The sequence below is a fragment of the Budorcas taxicolor genome, chromosome 18 (genome assembly GCF_023091745.1).
Source record: "Budorcas taxicolor isolate Tak-1 chromosome 18, Takin1.1, whole genome shotgun sequence".
Lineage (NCBI taxonomy): Eukaryota > Metazoa > Chordata > Mammalia > Artiodactyla > Bovidae > Budorcas > Budorcas taxicolor.
Window position 1 is genome coordinate 46,351,808 of NC_068927.1, and position 10,301 is coordinate 46,362,108.

Here is a 10,301-nt window from a genome sequence, read left to right on the forward strand (position 1 = left end):
TGCTTGCACGAGCCTGCGGTTTTGCGTGCGTGCCCATGCGTGCGTGGTTTTGCGTTGAAGCGCGCATGTTTTTCTGCGCAGGCGCGTGTTTTCTGCGTTCGCGCGTGTTTTTCTGCGTTCGCGCGTGTTTTTCTGCGTAGGCGCATTTTTGCGTGTGCGCTGGTGACGCGCGACCCAGGTCAGTGCCAGAGCTTTGTGTCAGGGTGGGCGCGGCGGCGGGCTCCCACCCCACCCTTATCCCCACCAGCCACCGAGCTGCTGTCCGAGGGGCCGGCCCCGCGGCGAAGCTATTAATATTTATTCACCGTCTGTGCCTCCTCAAGCCGCTCTTTTTCTTCCGGGCCCTGCCTGCTTCCCGCCCTTCCCCTCACCAGCGGCTTTCCCTTTCGGGACCCCCTCCCTGTGCCCGGTAGCCTCGTGGCGGGGAGGCTCCCAGACCGGCTCTGGGTCGCGTAGCTGAAGATGGCCATTACCACGTGCAGGGGTGCGGGATAAACGGCCGCCATCCTCCGACTGGCCTTGGGGCAGGAACCAGTTTCCTTGAAGCGGAGGGGTCTGGGATCCCCTTCTAGAGCGCCCCGGGGCTGGGTGTGGCTTGGCAGGCGGGGATTTGGGGAAGGGCACGCGTATTTGTCTCTTAAGCGCCTTGCCTGCTGGTTGGGTGGGAAGGGTTCATTGTTTGGGTGGGGTCACTGGAGGGGGTGAGGAATGACCGCCCTCAGGGAATGGGGCCTGTGAAGGACCCCTGCCTTTGGCCTTTGGTCACTGCGGGTTTTGGTCACCAGGATTCCGATGGGTGTTTACAGCCGTCATCTCGCCCTGGGCTCCTTCCCAAACCCTCCCATCCTCAGCCTCGCTAAAATAACGCCTTCTCACTCAGAATTCCAGTCACAGGTCTCGGTCAAGAGAGACCGCGAGGGGGCGCCCTGCCCACTTGTTGCAGGAAAGCACTGTGTATTAGGCTCCACGACAAAAAGCATATGAGTTGACTTAAATTAAGTTTTTCCTTTGAGAATATTTTCATTTTCTTTAAAAGAATATAGTTTTCTTTTAAAACCTTGGTCCACGGTTGTTATTTCTTAGGAGAATCACAAGCTCAAAAATGTCTAATTTGTGTAGCATACAGCTAGTGTTCAAGTGGTAAAAAAGCATTGTAGTTTGACTATGTTTTTGTATAAATTCCTCTGAAATCTCAGGCTTTTGACTAGCGTGGGGTTTTGTTTGTGTCAGTGTCTTGAAAGCGGTGACCTAATGAAATGTGGTATGTGGAAATGTAGATTTTTCTTTTTCCCTCTGAAAGACGCATCAGCATTGGGAAGCTTGGACTTCTCATTCATTCCTAATGTTGGATTTGCACTGGTGGGTGGCCCGGGCAGGCCCCTGCGGCCGAGAGACCCCCTAATCAGGATAACCATCACAGTGATTTTCATGGAATACTTTAAGTCCACTTGTTCCTATGAGAACTGAACCACCTTCTCTTGACTACTGTTCTTATCCATGTGTGAGATTTGGGATCTCTCTTGTAGGATTATTCATCTGGGGGAGCCCGGCTGTAGGAAGTGAAGGTTGTCAGGAGTGCCCTTGGGGATAGGTAGGAGGGGAAGTGGCAGCCATCAGGGTCCAGCTAGTCTGAGAACTGGAACCGGAAGGCCCCCTAGTGGGCGGAGGGCGCAAGTACATGGTGAGTTTGGGGATTGTGATTTTAACGCAGAGGTTGTCCTGAGATGGGGAAACCGTGTGTCTGCTGAGGAAGGGGCTTCAGAAGGATCAAAGTGGCTTCTTGGAGGAGCCGATCCCAGTGGGGCAGGTGAGAGTAAATTCCTGGGATGGGTGGCTGTTTCTGGCTTTCTCTTCCTTCTGAGCTGGGCTGCTTTGCTTTCTAGCCTGTTATTGCAAAGCTTTTTTTCTGACTGCTTCCAGTGTCAAAGCTGCTTTGCCCTGGGTTTCTCCTTACTGCAAGTGCAGCTTGTATCTTTTCTCTTCCTTTGTGTCTGCTGTGGAGGTGACCCTCACCATTGCTTTCCTCACCTGCTCTATCCTGGTTACTGTGGTCCACCACACAGATGAACCAAGTCATCACAGCATGGAGCCCTCTTCGAGTTCATGTTTCAGACTTACCAAAGTCAGAGCCAAGGGAATGCATCTCTGGCTGCTCTTTCTCTTTGGGCTCCAAATACAGAAGCCCTGTATTGGCTTTTCCTATGGCTGGTGACTGCCACCATCCCTCTAGCCCCAGAGACTTTGCACATGCAGGTCACTCTGCCTGGACCCATTCCCTGCCCATAACTTTAATTCCTGATCAGAACCTTCCAATCTCAGCTACACAAATAAGCCAGCCTCCCAGGTATTAACATTTCACCAAACACCCAGAATTTAGGGCCCTGGTCTGTAAGCTCTTTTTAGGGAGAAGCATCTTCTAGTTCATTGTGAGGAATTATGCTGACCTGATGGCTGTGGAACTGAAGAAGCAGTGTGAGAGTCAGACTCTGAGGCAGGTAGATCACCCATGATTATATACGGCAGGGTGCCAAACCCGCCTGTCCTTAGAATGTCTCCCCTGATGTTGACACCTGGTGACACCTCTGTCTTTTGTTAACTGCTGAACTTTCATGTACCGAGAGAATAAGAATTCTCTTGATGGTACATCTCCTTACTAGAGGGTAGAGACACTCTCAGGCCAGGTTCTGTCTGAGTTGTTTACTCTTATCTTCACAGTGCCTGGCCTGTGGTTACTGCAGCTTGAGCCAGACCCTGTCCTGACCTTTAGAGTCTCAGTTTAGGACCTTTCTCCCTCACCGATTTGCACCAAGTACAACCTGAGTTGCCAGATGAACGAGTCACAGGTGGGATAAAAGCACAAAAACAGGTTTCCACAAATACTGTACATGCTGCACATCAAGTGTGTGTCCTAGGAGGTAACACACACTTGTGCCTTTGTGGCTGGAGACTCGAGTGCTTGGTCCACTGCTGTGTGTGTGTGTGTTTGTGAGACAGAGAGGTAGGGAGGTTGGTTGAGGGGAATGAGAAGGGGAGGAAGGGAGAGGAGAGGAAGACATGGAGATTGGGAGTGAGATAAGAGAGGGGGCGTGAGATTGTGAGAGAGACTGAGAGAACTAGATGCTGTGAGGGATAGAGGTGCTGAGAATACATTGTGAAAGCGGTTGAATGTTTGAGAGTGACAGAGGGTGAGAGAGGAACATTGTGAGAGAGCTTGAGAGGGAGGTTCACTGTCTTGAGAGGATGAGAGAACGGTGGAGAGAAAGATTGAGAAAGACATTGAGAGATGGAGTGAGCCGGCGGGGGAGAGATAGATTTAACCGAGGTGAACAGAACCTAGGGTCTTTCTCCCACAAGGCAGGGGGTCCCTAGGGCCTGGTGATTTGGAAATATTTGGATGACTTGGCCCACAAATAGATTCACCTTCTCTAAGTGACAAAGGCTGCGGTGTGTGTGTACGTGATGTTGGGCTGGGATGGTTTCTTGGAGGTGGGTTTTGACCATGGGGTGCCTACATGGCAGAAAAGGAGTAAATGGTGCTCACTCCTCCTGGTTAGTGCTCCCTGCCTCTTTTGGGCCAGGAAACAAAGATGAGAGCTTGCTGAACCATAGATAAACTTTTGAGTGCCTCCTGTAGGCTTGTTCTGGAGGGACCTAGAAGCGAATAATAGGCAGTTGGGGTAATTATTTATGGGACCTGGGAGGGTCTGGTATAGGAATCTACAGTGGCAGAGGTCTGGAGTGCAAGGTGGGAGGAGGAATGACTTGGAGTCAGTGGGCCGATCCTGGTGGTGATGGACAGTTGAGTGGGATGATGAGTGGGGCTGTGCTCAACCACTCTCTCCTACCGCCTCAACTCCCATCCCTAAGGCTGGTCTTCTATAGCTAATGCCCCCTGGGAGGATGGCAAAAAGGTGAGAGTAGACTCAGCCTTGGGTGCTTCAGGAGGGCCTTGGGTTTGGATCTGAGGACAGGTCTTGGGGTAGGGGCAGCGCCCATGTTGTTGATGACTTTCCAGCCAGCAGCTCTGGAGGACCTGCCCCTGTGTGGTGTGTGGACTTCGGGCCTGCATGTGCCTGAAGTGGGTATGTGGGTACCTGGCTGGGAGAGGGATGTGCATGCTCTGGGGACTCAGTGACTACTGGGAGCAGGCCTGGGTTCGGGGTTCTGAAATGGAAGGGTGCACATGACCTGGGGTGCACAGGAGGAGGCTCTTCTTTAGTTATCCCAGGAGTAATTCTGTGTGGCACCGTGGCCTGGAGTAGCAGACTGGTCTGAGGCTACAAGTGCTTATGAGGCCCCTGGTTCCTGGAGACAGAGCCCATGAAGTGTCTGGGAGCTTGGAGAACTGGAGGAACACAGCTGGAGTGGCAGATGCTTCCCCCTCCCATCTTCCTGCTCTGGTCCTGAGGACGCAGCTGGGCTTCCTTCTCTAACCCTGGGGGAGTGTGTCACAGGTGGGCCCTTTGCTGTCCTGCAATGAGGGTCACTGCAGAGGGCAGAGCAGGCCTGGGTGTCTCCCCAGGGACACCAGGGCCCTCAGGTCTCCCTGGGATGCGGAGACTATGGCCCTGAAACATCTCGCACTTAGATGGGAAGCATTCAGCACTGGTGTTGGTGTGCCTGTCATATACACATTTGTCTGTCACTATCTGCTCACCTGTTGCTCCCAACATCCTACACTAGTGCACACCTTCCTCCACCTGTGCTGTGCAGGTGTACCTGCTCATGTCTCACACACACCTGTGCTGCCCACTGGTTACACGATGGTCCCACAAACTCTACCTTATCTTCCTAAAGTTACCTGCCACACACTTGTCACCGGCACCTGTGTGACCCAGCTGACTCACTCCTCTGTGATAGTGTCTGGGCCATCAGTGCTCCACCCACGGTTGCCCTTGTGGACACCAATGGTGGGGCTCAAACCCAGGAAGAGGCATTTCACTGGCCCGATGTTTACTCACCCTCCTTCAAACCCAGATTGCTTTGGGAACTTCCTTTTCCATTTGAGCAATAGTACTAGAGGATTTCCAGGCCTCTTCAGCTGGGCTCTGCCTGCCCTGTGGTCTGGTGTGGCCACGTTCCTGAGCTGTGTGGGTCTCAGCCAGGGGCTGCTATCCTTGCAGACATGTAGGGCCTTTTGAGGCTTAACTCGTTCCCAACCACCCCTCCTTGACTCCCTGCCCAGCTTGGCTCAGCTCTCTCTTTTCACATATGCGTATTCTGGTTCCCTGCAACACCTGAGTCACCTCTGGCCCTGGAAATGGGGGAATCACTGACCCTGGTGAGAAGGGCTCCCTCCAGTGTGGGAACAAGCTTTCATGGGGATGAAGGGAGTCCTATTGCCAGACTGGGGGGAGTCTTCAAAGAGGCAGAGGGCTGTGTCCATGATGGAGGAGATCAAACTGAGGAGGCCTGTACCATGCAGACTGGGACCCTGTCTCTTGCAGGGTTAGGAGCCTCATGTGGGTGAGGAAAGTCCTAAGGGAAGATCATGGAGCCCTGGGTGGGGGTTGGGGTATCTCACTGCAACATGTCAGTGGGAAGATTGCATTTAGCTCATGTGGACTGACCCACCCTCCCTTCATCTCCTTTCTTCATCCCTTCTTTTTAAAAAAATATTTAAAGACTTTATTATACTTCATCTGATTGGAGAAAAAATACCTTGTTGGCTTTGGGACTGAGCAACTGGGTGGATGTTTTCCATTTTCCTAAAGGTTAGGATAGGCTCGTGTGGGAGTGTAAAGAGAAAATTCTGTTTTACTCTTTAGAGATGTCTGCTGTGTGGAGCAAGCTGGTGGAGTTTGGAGCTCAGGGAAGATGAATTCAGGGCAGGAGATATACATTTTGTAATTATGCGTTTATAGGGATATTTGAAGTTGTGGATGAGATCATGTGGAGGGAGGCTGAGATCAGAAAGGAAGAGGAGGCCCAAATCTGAGCTCTGGGCTCATTTTTCCCTCAGCAAAGGGGATAGAGCAGGGGGTGCTAGTGATGTGGGTGGGCATGGAGAAGGGGTGGTTGAAGGTGGCATCAGAGAAGCCAGGGGGGAAAAGGGCAGAGAGAGGAGGACAGGAGGCTGCTGAAGGTGTTCAGACCTTGAACAAAGGTGTTTCAGAGCTGCAATGGGGGTGACATAGATCTGAGCTCCTAGAGATGAAGAAAGGGAAGGAAAAAGGCAGCCAGCTCCCCCAGGTATATGGGGTGGAGGTGCAGCAGTGGGAGGAGTTGGGTCAGGGTGAGTTCTTATAGGATGCTGAGGCCTGTTTGAGGCTCCCTGCTCACATCTCTTAAAAGCATGTACACTCCATGTGGGCATTCCCAGGGTTATCTTCCCCACCAGACCCTGGTCCACATGGGGGCAGGGTCTGTAACTGCAGTGGTCACAGCTGTGTCCACTAGGAGCCCAGCATCCACCTCCTAACGTGCTGGTGAATGTTGGTTAAGGGCCAGTACTTGTAAAGTACTCAGGATGCTAACAGGTGAGTAATAAATACTCAGTAAAAATGCATAGCATATTAAAAAGCAGAGACATTACTTTGCCAACAAAGGTCCATATAGTCAAGGCTATGGTTTTTCCAGTGGTCATGTATGGATGTGAGAGTTGGACTGTGAAGAAAGCTGAGTGCTGAAGAATTGATGCTTTTGAACTATGGTGTTGGAGAAGACTTTTGAGAGTCCCTTGGACTGCAAGGAGATCCAACCAGTCCATCCTAAAGGAGATCAGTCCTGGGTGTTCATTGGAAGGACTGATGCTGAAGCTGAAACTCCAGTACTTTGGCCACCTCATGCGAAGAGTTGACTCATTGGAAAAGACCCTGATGCTGGGAGTGATTGGGGGCAGGAGGAAAAGGGGACGACCCAGGATGAGATGGCTGGATGGCATCACCGCCTCGATGGACGTGAGTCTGAGTGAACTCCGGGAGTTGGTGATGGACAGGGAGGCCTGGTGTGCTGTGATTCATCGCAAAGAGTCGGACATGACTGAGCGACTGAACTGAACTGGACTGAAAAGTGCATAACTGTTGGCTGCAGACCAGGAAGTAACTGAAGACTGAGTGGTTCTGGAGGTCTTGCTCCAGATCCTGAGGGATGGAACAGTTAGAGATGCTCAGTGGCACCATGCAGGCCAGCTTTGTGTGTCAGCACTGTAGCCAGCCCCTGAAACTGGCCTGTGTCACCATCCAGGAATCTACTGCTCCATCACTACCCCCAGCCCGGGTCAAACCAGGAGAGAAGTAGGGAGGGACTAACTCAGGAGAGGAGCCATTTATCAACCCCCATCAGGATGTGTCTCACACATTCATCCCCCAGCCTGGTTGATGTCTGTGGAAAGTGCCAACAGCTTCACTCTAATTGGGAGGTGTCTGACACAGCCCCAGGGAGAACATTAGCTAAAAAGTAAAATCACTGGAGGCTTTCTGACTTCCGGTCAGGGCAAACAGTTGTGGGTCATCAGTGGGTAAGCGAGGCACAGACTCTGTTTTAGGCCAGGTGGACACTCAGCTGAATCTCCCTGAAGACAAGTGATAGAGCTGCAAACTCTGGAGATCTCAGAGCAAGTGAATGAAGATGCTGGTGAACAGCTACACATGGAGCTAAAGGAACTGGCTTTGAGGGAGGAGAGGCTGATGAGGAGCTGAAAGAAAAGAACTTCAAGATAGTGGCAGGATATCTTGAGTGTGTCCAGGCTGAGGCTGAGACTAGACCAGGGGAAGCTCAGTATCAGAGGGAATACACTGAACTTAAACAATGACAGCTGGAAGGCGATGATGAGCTGAAGGGTGTAGAAAACCAGATGCCTTATATTCCTGGGGAATGAAACAAGCTGAATCCTGCTGGGAGCTGGATGGTGTTGCTACCAATGCCCTGGCCAATAGGATGGGTTTGAAGTTTAGAGGTTTTGGCGTGTTCTCTGTGGAGTCTGAAGTCTCAGACAAATATAAGGAGTTGCTGATACACTGGTCTGGGGTCTGTTTTATCTGGAACAGCAGGTTTCCTGGGCTGTGTGCAGCAGTTCGCAGAAGAGGCTGAGAAAGAGGACTTCCTTACAGGCTGGATGTGAGAGGGAAAGATGGAAGACAGAGGAGGCAGTGGTGGCTCCAATTCTGTCAAACCCAGTTCAGCTCTGAGGAACAGTGGACGGAAACTCTCAGGTTCATACTGTTGAATGTTAAGTAGGGCCTTGCTTGGGTATCCTCACAGTTTCATAATAAATGAACTCATTTTTTTCCTTATGAAGATACTTGCTTTAAAGATGTAAATTTTTTGTTTTGTTTGCAAAAAAAGTTGTAAATTCAGGTCAAAAAATAAATTCAGGTCATATCAAACAGCACATGTTTACAGTACAAAAAGAAGAAAAAATACAGGAAAAGCCACTCTTGCTGTAAAATATCCATTGATAGTTTCCAGAATTACAACAGGCCATGTATAGTGACCAGCCCATGTCATAATTTTGGCTCGTAACCCCATGCCTGCCTTTTCAAACTGTTATCTTCAAAGTGTCCAGTTTAAGTTTGCTTGTATTTTTTTGTAAAGCCTCAGTTGAATTGAGATTAGTGTGTTTTCACTGGATTTTATCTCTCTCAACTTCCTGTACTCAAAATACGAAATAGAAATTTTTATCTCCACTGAGATGATGAAATGTGTAAGCTACACAGTTGGGTAACGTGAGAAAATGACAACATATAAGCTTTGTCTCATCACCATGTGATGTGATTGAAAGTTTGTACTGTAACATGTCTCTCTTGGTACTAGGTTCTAGTACCAAATGGCCACTCTGCTCTGTGTTAGCGATAGCAAATGGTGTTGGTTACTATTTCCCACCCTGAGTCATGTGGCCATTTTGAGTCTTTTTCCCCTCCTTTTTCTGCTTCTGGGCCTCATCTCACCCCACAGTGCTGCTCTGAGCCTCCTTGCCTTTTCCAGTTGTCTCCCTTCCCACTCTGCTCAGGGCTGGGTGTGACCCTCCCCTAGCCTTCATCAAGAGGAAGTGTGGGCTCAGTTCCTCCTCCTCCAATGGAAACTCATTGGCCTGCAGCAGCCCTGGCCACCCTTGCCAGGGTCATAGGGAGCATGGCTTGAAAGCTTGTTCATGCTGTCCCCACCCTAAAGATGCTCCCTAGACCTAGAGCCCTTTCCTTTTCTTCTCCTTTTAAATATTTTATATCAAGACATACATGTACAGTGAAGCTAGAAAACGTTCAATTTGAAGGAAAGAACACGCCGCAGTGGATCTGTTTCCTAGTGAAAGGTTGCTGCTGTGAGCCGTGAGTTTCGTCAGGATTCGTGACTTCTGGAGGAGAGGATTTCATCCCAGGGTCTGAGACAAGGCTCGACTGCTGCTGCTGCTAAGTCACTTCAGTCGTGTCCGATTCTGTGCGACTCCATAGACGGCAGTCCACCAGGCTCCCCCGTCCCTGGGATTCTCCAAGCAAGAATTCTGGAGTGGGTTGCCATTTCCTTCTCCAATGCATGAAAGTGAAAGTGAAGTCGCTCAGTCGTGTCTGACCCTCAGTGACCCCATGGACTGCAGTCTTCCAGGCTCCTCCATCCGTGGGTTTTCCAGGCAAGAGTAGTGGAGTGGGGTGCCATATCTGGCTTGACAACTTGGAGCTTTTTGTGTATCAAAGTTTTATTAAAATATAGAGCTAGGGAAAGCTTCTGACATAGACATCAGAAGGGGACAGAAAGAGTGCCCCCTTGCTAGTTTTTAGCAAGGTGTTTTATGTCGTTAGAAAGCTATTAATCAGATAAGAGAGACACCTCAAAGCTGAGGGAGTTTTACCAGGCCCCTGACCCACAGTATGCATTTTTGAGATGGGATGGCACAAGGTGTGTCATCCCTTGGCCATCAGACAATTGACAGAATACTGGTTTGTTGAGTCAGTATCAGCCCAAGGTTTGAGGAAAGAAAAAGTCTCAGGTGGAACCATTTTGAAGAAAGGCGGATTCCAAAGTAAATGCATAGTTTCATCAGCATAGCTTAGGAAAAATGTTTCCGTAAGAAAAACACATTGGTTAGCCCAAGGCAGAACCAGGTGGAAGCCTCTTTTAATTTTGTATAGAGAAGGAAAAAGAAAAACGTTTGCCACTTGTGATTTATTTCCTCTTGCCACTTGCGAACCTCTGACCTTCCTGCCTGTTACCCTCTCATTCCCCCCTTTTCTTTTAGGAGAATTATATTGCTTATGGATAGGGGTGCCGTTCTCATTCCTTAACTACTTCTGAGCTGACAAGGGGCATCGTCCCTAAATTGGTGAGGCAACACATTGTCCTAACCTTCCTATTGAGGGTCTCTGTTC

General features: G+C 50.1%; 1 pseudogene; it reads left to right on the plus strand.

The window, feature by feature from the left end:
• The first annotated feature begins 7,089 nt into the window (after nt 1-7,089).
• Nucleotides 7,090-7,819, plus strand: LOC128063926 (beclin-1-like; annotated as a pseudogene).
• Nucleotides 7,820-10,301: the final 2,482 nt, after the last annotated feature.